The following is a 10547-nucleotide window of genomic DNA, read 5'->3' as shown; positions in this document are numbered from 1 at the left end:
TTTTTATTATTCATTTTACTTTGTTGCTGTCTCCCGCGTTAGCGAGGTAGCGCAAGGAAACATACACATGTATATACGTACACGTCCACACATGCAAATATACATACCTATAAATCTCAACGTATACATATATATATACACACAGACAGATACATATATACACATGTACATAATTCATAGTCTGCCTTTATTCATTCCCACTGCCACCTTGCCACACATGCAACAACAACCCCCTTCCCCCACATGTGTGCGAGGTAGCGCTAGGAAAAGACAACAAAGGCCACATTCGTTCACTCAGTCTCTAGCTGTCATGTAATAATGCACCAAATCCACAGCTCCCTTTCTACATCCAGGCCCCACACAACTTTCCATGGTTTACCCCAGACACTTCACATGCCCTGGTTCAAACCACTGACAGCACATCGACCCGGGTATACCACATCATTCCAATTCACTCTATTCCTTGCATGCCTTTCACCCTCCTGCATGTTTAGGCCCCAATCACTTAAAATCATTTTCTCTCCATCTTTCCACCTCCAATTTGGTCTCCCACTTCTCCTCATCCCCTCCACCTCTGACACAAATATCCCCCTTGGTCAATCTTTCCTCACTCATTCTCTCCATGTGACCAAACCATTTCAAAACACCCTCTTCTGCTCTCTCAACCATGCTCTTTTTTTTTTTTTTTTTTTTTTTTCCCAAAAGAAGGAACAGAGAAGAGGGCCAGGTGAGGATATTCCCTCAAAGACCCAGTCCTCTGTTCTTAACGCTACCTCGCTATCGCGGGAAATGGCGAATAGTATGAAAGAAAAATATATATATATATATATATATTTTTTTTTTTTTTTTTTTTTTTTTTTTATACTTTGTCGCTGTCTCCCGCGTCTGCGAGGTAGCGCAAGGAAACAGACGAAAGAAATGGCCCAACCCCCCCCCCCCATACACATGTACATACACATGTCCACACACGTGTATACATACCTACACAGCTTTCCATGGTCCACCCCAGACGCCTCACATGCCTTGATTCACTCCACTGACAGCACGTCAACCCCTGTATACCACATCGCTCCAATTCACTCTATTCCTTGCCCTCCTTACACCCTCCTGCATGTTCAGGCCCCGATCACACAAAATCTTTTTCACTCCATCTTTCCACCTCCAATTTGGTCTCCCTCTTCTCCTCGTTCCCTCCACCTCCGACACATATATCCTCTTGGTCAATCTTTCCTCACTCATTCTCTCCATGTGCCCAAACCATTTCAAAACACCCTCTTCTGCTCTCTCAACCACGCTCTTTTTATTTCCACACATCTCTCTTACCCTTACGTTACTTACTCGATCAAACCACCTCACACCACACATTGTCCTCAAACATCTCATTTCCAGCACATCCATCCTCCTGCGCACAACTCTATCCATAGCCCACGCCTCGCAACCATACAACATTGTTGGAACCACTATTCCTTCAAACATACCCATTTTTGCTTTCCGAGATAATGTTCTCGACTTCCACACATTTTTCAAGGCTCCCAAAATTTTCGCCCCCTCCCCCACCCTATGATCCACTTCCGCTTCCATGGTTCCATCCGCTGACAGATCCACTCCCAGATATCTAAAACACTTCACTTCCTCCAGTTTTTCTCCATTCAAACTTACCTCCCAATTGACTTGACCCTCAACCCTACTGTACCTAATAACCTTGCTCTTATTCACATTTACTCTTAACTTTCTTCTTCCACACACTTTACCAAACTCAGTCACCAGCTTCTGCAGTTTCTCACATGAATCAGCCACCAGCGCTGTATCATCAGCGAACAACAACTGACTCACTTCCCAGGCTCTCTCATCCCCAACAGACTTCATACTTGCCCCTCTTTCCAGGACTCTTGCATTCACCTCCCTAACAACCCCATCCATAAACAAATTAAACAACCATGGAGACATCACACACCCCTGCCGCAAACCTACATTCACTGAGAACCAATCACTTTCCTCTCTTCCTACACGTACACATGCCTTACATCCTCGATAAAAACTTTTCACTGCTTCTAACAACTTGCCTCCCACACCATATATTCTTAATACCTTCCACAGAGCATCTCTATCAACTCTATCATATGCCTTCTCCAGATCCATAAATGCTACATACAAATCCATTTGCTTTTCTAAGTATTTCTCACATACATTCTTCAAAGCAAACACCTGATCCACACATCCTCTACCACTTCTGAAACCGCACTGCTCTTCCCCAATCTGATGCTCTGTACATGCCTTCACCCTCTCAATCAATACCCTCCCATATAATTTACCAGGAATACTCAACAAACTTATACCTCTGTAATTTGAGCACTCACTCTTATCCCCTTTGCCTTTGTACAATGGCACTATGCACGCATTCCGCCAATCCTCAGGCACCTCACCATGAGTCATACATACATTAAATAACCTTACCAACCAGTCAACAATACAGTCACCCCCTTTTTTAATAAATTCCACTGCAATACCATCCAAACCTGCTGCCTTGCCGGCTTTCATCTTCCGCAAAGCTTTTACTACCTCTTCTCTGTTTACCAAATCATTTTCCCTAACCCTCTCACTTTGCACACCACCTCGACCAAAACACCCTATATCTGCCACTCTGTCATCAGACACATTCAACAAACCTTCAAAATACTCATTCCACACACATTTAGACACCTCAGTCTGAGCCTTCGAGGAGGATGAGCACTCCCAGCGTGACTCCTTCTTCTGTTTCCCATTGTACATTTATGTGCTGAAAAAGGACTGGTGATTGGGAATACCTGGTTTAAAAAGCGAGATATACATAAGTATACGTATGTACATAGGAGAGATGGCCAGAGAGCGTTATTTGATTACGTGTTAATTGACAGGCGCGCGAGAGAGACTTTTGGATGTTAATGTGCTGAGAGGTGCAACTGGAGGGATGTCTGATTATCATCTTGTGGAGGCTAAGGTGAAGATTTGTATGGGTTTTCAGAAAAGAAGAGTGAATGTTGGGGTGAAGAGGGTGGTGAGAGTAAGTGAGCTTGGGAAGGAGACTTGTGTGAGGAAGTACCAGGAGAGACTGAGTACAGAATGGAAAAAGGTGAGAACAATGGAAGTAAGGGGAGTGGGGGAGGAATGGGATGTATTTAGGGAATCAGTGATGGAGTGCGCAAAAGATGCTTGTGGCATGAGAAGCGTGGGAGGTGGGTTGATTAGAAAGGGTAGTGAGTGGTATAAGGTATAAGTTTGTTGAGTATTCCTGGTAAATTTTATGGGAGGGTATTGATTGAGAGGGTGAAGGCATGTACAGAACATCAGACTGGGGAAGAGCAGTGTGGTTTCAGAAAAGGTAGAGGATGTGTGGATCAGGTGTTTGCTTTGAGGAATGTATGTGAGAAATACTTAGAAAAGCAAATGGATTTGTATGTAGCATTTATGGATCTGGAGAAGGCATACGATAGAGTTGATAGAGATGCTCTGTGGAAGGTATTAAGAATATATGGTGTGGGAGGCTAGTTGTTAGAAGAAGCAGTGAAAAGTTTTTATCGAGGATGTAAGGCATGTGTACATGTAGGAAGAGAGGAAAGTGATTGGTTCTAAGTGAATGTAGGTTTGTGGCAGGGGTGTGTGATGTCTCCATGATTGTTTAATTTGTTTATGGATGGGGTTGTTAGGGAGGTGAATGCAAGAGTTTTGGAAAGAGGGGCAAGTATGCAGTCTGTTGTGGATGAGAGAGCTTGGGAAGTGAGTCAGTCGTTGTTTGCTGATGATACAGCGCTGGTGGCTGATTCATGTGAGAAACTGCAGAAGCTGGTGACTGAGTTTGGTAAAGTGTGTGAAAGAAAGTTAAGAGTAAATGTGAATAAGAGCAAGGTTATTAGGTACAGTAGGGGTGAGGGTCAAGTCAATTGGGAGGTGAGTTTGAATGGAGAAAAACTGGAGGAAGTGAAGTGTTTTAGATATCTGGGAGTGGATCTGTCAGCGGATGGAACCATGGAAGCGGAAGTGGATCATAGGGTGGGGGAGGGGGCGAAAATCTTGGGAGCCTTGAAGAATGTGTGGAAGTCGAGAACATTATCTCGGAAAGCGAAAATGGGTATGTTTGAGGGAATAGTGGTTCCAACAATGTTGTATGGTTGCGAGGCGTGGGCTATGGATAGAGATGTCCGCAGGAGGATGGATGTGCTGGAAATGAGATGTTTGAGGACAATGTGTGGTGTGAGGTGGCTTGATCGAGTAAGTAACGTAAGGGTAAGAGAGATGTGTGGAAATAAAAAGAGCGTGGTTGAGAGAGCAGAAGAGGGTGTTTTGAAATGGTTTGGGCACATGGAGAGAATGAGTGAGGAGAGATTGACCAAGAGGATATATGTGTCGGAGGTGGAGGGAACGAGGAGAAGAGGGAGACCAAATTGGAGGTGGAAAGATGGAGTGAAAAAGATTTTGTGTGATCGGGGCCTGAACATGCAGGAGGGTGAAAGGAGGGCAAGGAATAGAGTGAATTGGAGTCATGTGGTATACAGGGGTTGACGTGCTGTCAGTGGATTGAATCAAGGCATGTGAAGCGTCTGGGGTAAACCATGGAAAGCTGTGTAGGTATGTATATTTGCGTGTGTGGACGTGTGTATGTACATGTGTATGGGGGGGGGGGTTGGGCCATTTCTTTTGTCTGTTTCCTTGCGCTACCTCGCAAACGCGGGAGACAGCGACAAAGTATAAAAAAAAAAAAAAAAAAAAAAAAAATATATATATATATATATATATATATATATATATATATATATATATATATATATTTTTTTTTGCGCTGTCTCCCGCATTTGCGAGGTAGCGCAAGGAAACAGACGAAAGAAATGGCCCAACCCACCCCCATACACATGTATAAACATACATCCACACACGCAACTATACATACCTACACAGCTTTCCATGGTTTACCCCAGACGCTTCACATGCCCTGATTCAATCCACTGACAGCACGTCAACCCCAGGTATACCACATCGCTCCAATTCACTCTATTCCTTGCCCTCCTTTCACCCTCCTGCATGTTCAGGCCCCGATCACACAAAATCTTTTTCACTCCATCTTTCCACCTCCAATTTGGTCTCCCTCTTCTCCTCGTTCCCTCCACCTCCGACACATATATCCTCTTGGTCAATCTTTCCTCACTCATTCTCTCCATGTGCCCAAACCATTTCAAAACACCCTCTTCTGCTCTCTCAACTACGCTCTTTTTATTTCCACACATCTCTCTTACCCTTACGTTACTTACTCGATCAAGCCACCTCACACCACACATTGTCCTCAAACATCTCATTTCCAGCACATCCATCCTCCTGCACACAACTCTATCCATAGCCCACGCCTCGCAACCATACAACATTGTTGGAACCACTATTCCTTCAAACATACCCATTTTTGCTTTCCGAGATAATGTTCTCGACTTCCACACATTCTTCAAGGCTCCCAGAATTTTCGCCCCCTCCCCCACCCTATGATCCACTTCCGCTTCCATGGTTCCATCCGCTGACAGATCCACTCCCAGATATCTAAAAACACTTCACTTCCTCCAGTTTTTCTCCATTCAAACTCACCTCCCAATTGACTTGACCCTCAACCCTACTGTACCTAATAACCTTGCTCTTATTCACATTTACTCTTAACTTTCTTCTTTCACACACTTTACCAAACTCAGTCACCAGCTTCTGCAGTTTCTCACATGAATCAGCCACCAGCGCTGTATCATCAGCGAACAACAACTGACACACTTCCCAAGCTCTCTCATCCCCAACAGACTTCATACTTGCCCCTCTTTCCAAAACTCTTGCATTTACCTCCCTAACAACCCCATCCATAAACAAATTAAACAACCATGGAGACATCACACACCCCTGCCGCAAACCTACATTCACTGAGAACCAATCACTTTCCTCTCTTCCTACACGTACACATGCCTTACATCCTCGATAAAAACTTTTCACTGCTTCTAACAACTTGCCTCCCACACCATATATTCTTAATACCTTCCACAGAGCATCTCTATCAACTCTATCACATGCCTTCTCCAGATCCATAAATGCTACATACAAATCCATTTGCTTTTCTAAGTATTTCTCACATACATTCTTCAAAGCAAACACCTGATCCACACATCCTCTACCACTTCTGAAACCACACTGCTCTTCCCCAATCTGATGCTCTGTACATGCCTTCACCCTCTCAATCAATACCCTCCCATATAATTTACCAGGAATACTCAACAAACTTATACCTCTGTAATTTGAGCACTCACTCTTATCCCCTTTGCCTTTGTACAATGGCACTATGCACCCATTCCGCCAATCCTCAGGCACCTCACCGTGAGTCATACATACATTAAATAACCTTACCAACCAGTCAACAATACAGTCACCCCCTTTTTTAATAAATTCCACTGCAATACCATCCAAACCTGCTGCCTTGCCGGCTTTCATCTTCCGCAAAGCTTTTACTACCTCTTCTCTGTTTACCAAATCATTTTCCCTAACCCTCTCACTTTGCACACCACCTCGACCAAAACACCCTATATCTGCCACTCTATCATCAAACACATTCAACAAACCTTCAAAATACTCACTCCATCTCCTTCTCACATCACCACTACTTGTTATATGTGTATATATATATATACATGTGTATGTGGGTGGGTTGGGCCATTTCTTTCGTCTGTTTCCTTGCACTACCTTGCTAACGCGGGAGACAGAGACAAAGTAAAATAAATAAATAAATATAAAATATTTACATATCCATACTAGCTAGCTTTCTTCCATTCCTGGCCCTACCCAGCCCTACAGGAAACAGCATTGCTACCTCTAGCTTCAACGAGGTAGCCTCAGGAAAACAAACAAAAAAGGTCACATTCATTCACACTCAGTCTCTAGCTGTCATGTGTAATGCACTGAAACCATAGCTCCCTATCCACATCCAGGCCCCACAGACCTTTCCATGGTTTACCCCAGATGTTTCACATGCCCTGGTTCAGTCCACTGACAGCACATTGTCCCTGGTATACCACATCATTCCAATTCACTCTATTCCTTGCACACTTCTTATCCTCCTGTATGTTTAGGGCCCGAATGCTCAAAATCTTTTTCACTCCATCCTTAAACCTCCAGTCTGGTCTCCCACTTCTTGTTCCCTCCAACTCTGACACATATATCTCTCTTAATCAACCCTTCCTCATGCATTCTCTCCATATGTCCAAGCCATTTCAACACACCCTTTTCTGCTCTCTCAACCACTCTTTTTGTTTCCACACATCTCTCTTACCCTTTCATTACTTAATCAAACCACCTCACACCACATACTGTCCTCAAACATTTCATTTCCAACATATCCACCCTCCTCTGTACAACCCTATCTACAGCCTATTCCTCACAACCATATAACATTATTGGAGCTACTATTCCTTCAAACATGCCCATTTTTGCTCTCTGAGTTAATGTTCTCTCCCTCCACGCATTCTTCATCACTCCTAGAACCTTCATCCCCTCGACCACCCTGTAACTCACTTCTGCTTCCATGGTTCCACTGGCTGATAAGTCCACTCCTAGATATCTAAAACACTTCACTTCCTCCAATTTCTCTCCATTCAAACTTACATCCCAATTAACCCATCCCTCAACCATTCTGAACCTTATAACCTTGCCCTTATTCACATTTACTCCCAACTTTCTCCTTTCACACACTTTTCCAAACTCAGTCACCAATTTCTGCAGTCTCACTCAAATCAGTCACTAGAGCTGTATCACTGGCAAACAACAAATGACTCACTTCCCAGGCTATCTCATCCCCAATAGACTGCATACTCGTCCCCTCTCCAAAACTCCTGCATTTACTTCCCTAACCACCTCATCCAAAAACAAATCAAACAACCACGGGGACACCACACACCCCTGCTGCAGACCGATATTCACTTGGAACCAATCACTCTCATCTCTTACTACTCCTACTCTTACATCCTTGGTAAAAGCTTTTCACTGGTTCTAGCACCTTACCTCCCACACCATATCCTCTTAAAACCTTCCACAAAGCATCTCTATCACCCTTATCATATCCACAAAGAATCTCTATCAACCCTGTCATATGCCTTCTCCAGATCCATAAATGCTATATACGAATCCATACACTTTTCTAAGTATTTCTCACACACATTCTTCAAAGCAAACACCTGAACCACACATCCTCTACCACTTCTGAAACCACGCTGCTCTTCCCCAATCTGATGCTCTGTACATGCCTTCACCCCCTCAATCACTCCCCTCCCATATAATTTCCCAGGAATACTCAACAAATTTATGCCTCAATAGTTTGAACGCTCACTTTTATCCCTTTTGCCTTTGTACAATAGCACTATGTATACATTCCACCAATCCTCAGGCATTTCACTATGATCCATACATGCAATGAATATCCTTACCAGCCAATCAACAACACAATCATCCACTTTTTCAATAAATTCTACTGTAATACCAACTAAATCTGCCGCCTTTCCAGATTTCACCTTCCGCACAGCTTTCACTACCTCTTCTCTCTTAACTAAACCATTCTCTCTGACCCTCTCACTTCACACACCACCCTATATCTGCCACTCTATCTTCAAACACATTCAACAAACCCTCAAAATACCCACTCCATCTCCTTCTCACTTCATCACTACCTTTTATTACGTCCCCACTTGACCCCTTCACCAATGTTTCCATTTGGTCTCTTGTCTTATGCATTTTATTTACCTCTTTCCAAAATATCTCTTTATTCTCCCTAAAGTTTAATGATCTTGTCTCACCTCAACTCTCATTTGGCCTATTTTTCAACCCTTACACCTTTTTCTTGACCTCCTGCTGCTTTCTTTTATACATCTCCCAGTCATCTGCACTCCTTCCTTACAAGTAACATCCAAACACCTCTTTTCTCTTTCAGTAACAACTTTACTTCTTCATCCCACAACTCACTACCCTTTCTAATCTCTCTACCTCCCACCTTTCTCATGCCACACACAACTTTTGCACATGCCATCACTGCTTCCTAAATACATCCCATTCCTCACCCACTCCCGTCATGTCATTTGCTCTCACCTTTTGCCATTCTACACTCAATCTCTCCAGGTATTTCCTCACACAAGTCTCCTTTCCAATCTCACTTACTCTCACCACCCTCTTCTCCCCAACGTTCTCTCTTCTTTTTTGAAAACCTCCACAAATCTTCATCTTCGCCTCTACAAAATAAAGATCAGACATCCCTCCAGCTGCCCCTCTCAGTACATTAACATCCAAAAGCATCTCTTTCACACACCTATTAATCAACACATAATCCAAGAATGCCCTTTGACCATCTCTCCTACTCGCATACATGTACTTATGTATATCTCTTTTTATGCACTTATTCCCAATCACCAGTCTTTTTCAGCACACAAATCTATAAGCTCTTCACAATTTCCATTCACAACACTGAGTACCCCATGTACACCAATTATACCCCCAACTGCCACATTATTCTCCTTCACATTGAAATCACTCATCACTATATCCCAGTCTCGTGCATCACAGCTGCTGACACACTCAGCTGCTCCCAAAACACTTGCCTCTCATGATCTTTCTTCTCATGACCAGGTGCATAAGCACCAATAAACAATCATCTTTCTCCATCCACCTTCGTTTTACCCACAACAACCTAGAATTTACTTTCTTACACTGTATCACATACTCCAATAACTCCTGCATCAGGAGTAAAGCTACTCCTTCCTTAGCTCCCAAGACTTTCCCAAACCACAGTTCCCCTTTATCCTTGAGCTTCATTTCACTCAGAGCCAGAACATCCAGGTTTCTTTCCTCAAACATACTACCTGTGTCTCCTCTCTTCTCATCTTGTTTACATCCACAAATATTCAGCTACCCCAGTCTGAGCCTTCAAGGAGGATGAGCACTCCCTGCTTGACTCTTTCTTCTGTTTCCCTTTTTAGAAATTGACATACAAGGAGGGGAGGGTTTCCAGCCACCCACTCCCTCCCCCTTTAGTCACTTTCTATGACAAGCAGGGTATACATGAGAAGTATTTACTATCAACTGTTACCAATGTCTTCCATCACCTACTGGTGAACTTATTACATAATCTCTCCCATGTAACTAGACAAGGCTTAGCATATGAGTGGTGGAAATGTAGGTGGATGGATCCAGTGCTGGCCTCCCTCCTCCTTACTCTCACATATTTCTTCAAATCTCACCTGCTATTCTTCTTCACTTTTCTCAACAACAGATACATATGATGGTAAATGTATCTTCTCATCATATCTGACATATTTTCCATAAGGTCACTGTATCCATGGCCTAAGATGTTGAAGGATGTGCACCTACAATAGTTACTGTCCAGTAAACATCCATTCTAACAGACTTCGGTGGATATGTATATAAAAAAACTAAATGGGATAATCCATTTTCTAATATCCTTTCTACCAACTACTTTCAAATCTTCCTCTCCACTGACTAAAATACTTCAATAAACCTCC

General features: G+C 43.2%; 1 protein-coding gene across 5 annotated transcripts in view; it reads right to left on the bottom strand.

The window, feature by feature from the left end:
* LOC139749181 (protein unc-13 homolog 4B-like) overlaps positions 1–10547 on the bottom strand; it is a 407928-nt gene that overhangs the window by 79129 nt on the left and 318252 nt on the right. The gene's annotated exons all lie outside the window — the stretch shown is intronic.

Source organism: Panulirus ornatus, chromosome 6 (genome assembly GCF_036320965.1).
Source record: "Panulirus ornatus isolate Po-2019 chromosome 6, ASM3632096v1, whole genome shotgun sequence".
In the NCBI taxonomy this organism is placed as follows: domain Eukaryota; kingdom Metazoa; phylum Arthropoda; class Malacostraca; order Decapoda; family Palinuridae; genus Panulirus; species Panulirus ornatus.
Note: the sequence above shows the minus strand (reverse complement) of the source record. Positions and strands in the feature narration are given on the sequence as shown.